Here is a 3,124-nt window from a genome sequence, read left to right on the forward strand (position 1 = left end):
CACCCCCAACTGGGCACCACTACTGATCATCGGGAAAGGAAACATAGTAACGTTGAGAGTCTTCATAGAACTCCCACTTGAGCTCATACGCGTCTCCTGGAGCGGAATCATCAGGCCCTGCATCTGGTGTAATAGTAATCTGTGAGCCACAGGGACTCAGCAATCTCGCACCCTCGCGATCAAGACTATTTAAGCTTATTGGTATGGCAAGGTAAAATATGAGTGGAGCTGCAGCAAGCGACTAGCAAATATGGTGGCTAACTTATTCGCAAAAGAGAGCAAGAAGAGGAGACAAAGCACGAGCGAGAAACTAGAGAGCAACCCGCGCAAACATTACTCTAACACCGTGTCCACTTCCTGGACTCCACTGAGAAGAGGCCATCACGGTAACACACTCAGTTGATTCATTTTAATTGATTAAGGTTCAAGTTATCTACAACCGGACATTAACAAATTCCCATCTGCCCATAACCGCGGGCACGGCTTTCGAAAGTTCAATCCCTGCATGGGAGTCCCAACTTAGCGCATGACAAGCTCTCACGGTCAACAAAGGAATAGACCTCCTCCCAAGACGTTCGGATCAGACTCGGTATCTCGGTAATTCAAGACACTTCGACAGGTTAAAATAAGACCAGCAACACCGCCCGAATGTGCCGACAAATCCCGATAGGAGCTGCAAATATCTTGTTCTCAGGGCACACTCAGATGAGCCAGACGTCGGGTAGGCCAGCCCAGAGTTGCCCCTGGTAGCCCCGGACATCGCTCGGTTGGACCAACACTCAGAGGAGCACTGGCCCGGGGGGGTTAAAATAAGATGACCCTTGAGTCTGCAGAACCCAAGGGAAAGAAAAGGCTAGGTGGCAAATGGTAAAACCAAGGTTGAGCATTGCTGGAAAAGCTTTAATCAAGGAGAACTATCAAGGGGTTCCCATTATAACCCAACAGCGTAAGGAACGCAAAATCCGGGAACATAACACCGATATGACGGAAACTAGGGCGGCAAGAGTGGAACAAAACACTAGGAGAGAGGCCGAGCCTTCCACCCTTTACCAAGTATATAGATGCATTAAGATAACATAGCAATATAATGATATCCCAACAAGTAAATAAATGTTCCAACAAGGAACGGCCTTCAATCTTCACCTGCAACTAGTAACGCTATAAGAGGGGCTGAGCAAAGTGGTAACATAGCCAAACAATGGTTTGCTAGGATAATGGTGGGTTAGAGGTTTGACATGACAATTTGGGAGGCTTGAAAGCAAGTGGTAGGCATCGTAGCATTGGCATAGCAAAAGAGCGAGCAAACTAGCATAGCAAAGATAGTAGTGATTTCGACGGTATGATCATCTTGCCAGCACAGTTGTCAGAGTTGACTGGATCCTCGAAAGCAAACTCAACAGGCTCCTGGTTAGCAAACTCGTCTCCCGTCTCTACCCAAACAAGACAAACAAGCAACAAGGATACAATCAACCACGTGCAAGAAACCAAACAAGACGATGCGATGATGATATGCTATGCGGGATGCGATGCGGTATGCAAAATGCAAGATATGACAGGAAATGCATGAACCTGGCCTCAACATGGAAAACCAAGTGTTCCACTGGAAAGATGAGATGAAATCGCTTGAAAACGATATAAAGAACACCGGAATCGGAGTTACGGTTTGGAAATGGAAAGCGATTCAAATATGACACCGGTTTGTGATTTACAGCAAGTAGCCATCTAAATGCAATGAGATGAACATGCTACAGCACCCAAACATGACAACAAAATACATGGCAGGGATGCACACAAGATGCTTAACAAAAATCTAGCACTGACCTACGGCCAATTCATCCATTAACAGATTCAAACAAGCATGGAAAAAAATGCATATGGCAAACAGATCTCAGACTTGGTGAAATTAACACTTGTGTGGAATTTCAGATCAGGTAGCCCTCTTCGGAGCAACAAAACTATATGCTACAGGATCTGAACATGGCAAAGTAAAACATGGCATGGAGCTACTCAATGAACTTAACAAAAGTCCCTTAGTGGCCTTGAGCCAAAAGGGATCAGAAAATACAATTGCAAGCATGTGAACATAGCAAAAACATAATCAGTTTTCATACTTAGTGAAAACTGGAGCAAGCTGAAATATAACTCAAGTAGACATGTTTACGAGCTCGATGCACTCACTACGGTGCAATTCATGGCAAGACAAGCATACATCCATTAAGAAGGCACAAAATGCAATCTAGACATGGCAAGAACAATAGCATAGCATGCATGGATCAACTACAACATCACCGGCAAAATTGCAAACAAGTTGACAATCTGCCTAGATTCACAAAGTAGCAAAAGTAGAGCTCGATTGACTCAAGCTAGGGTGCTCCATAATTGCAAACAAAGACACGGATGTATAGAGCACTATAATATTAACAAAACTCCCTTACTGATCATCCTCCAAAGAGGCACGGATCACTAGGAAACAACAAGAACATATGGCATCATGAGATAAACAGCTCCAGGACTTGGTGAAATTACTAAGTCCCTGAAAACAGAATTAGCAAGTGCACCACTTTGCAAGCTTGGACAAGTCAACACACACATCCTAAAAATACATGGGTTGCACCTCTGGAAAGATGACAAAAACCTTAACAAAACACATATAGAGCATCAGGGCATAGCATGCACACATTAATCATGGCAAAAATGACAAAAACCTAAACGGATTAGCAGATCTGACAATTATCTCAAGTAGCCCTCTTCTAACAGCATTTTCGGCACCAAGATGAACTCAAATGAGAATGATGCAATTGAATGAAATGATGTACTCTCTGAGATGAACATTTTGATATGCTATATGCATGACTCGGAGCTACGGATGCAAAGTTATGGAGCTACGAACATGGCAACTTGGATCTGAGAAAACTGAGACTTAGAGAAAAAAATCAACCTCTAGGGTTACTGTTCACGCCAGATCTAGATCGGGGCACAGAAATCAAGGAACGATGGCCGGAGTTACTGTTCACGCCGGAGCTCGACGGAGAGGGAGAAGACGGCCGGGGTGGCGAGGGTGGCCGCGGGGGCGGCGCTCGGCGTGGAGGGAGTCGGCGGCCGCGGCGGCCTGGGACGGCGCCGG

Source organism: Triticum aestivum, chromosome 4A (genome assembly GCF_018294505.1).
Source record: "Triticum aestivum cultivar Chinese Spring chromosome 4A, IWGSC CS RefSeq v2.1, whole genome shotgun sequence".
NCBI classification, from domain to species: domain Eukaryota; kingdom Viridiplantae; phylum Streptophyta; class Magnoliopsida; order Poales; family Poaceae; genus Triticum; species Triticum aestivum.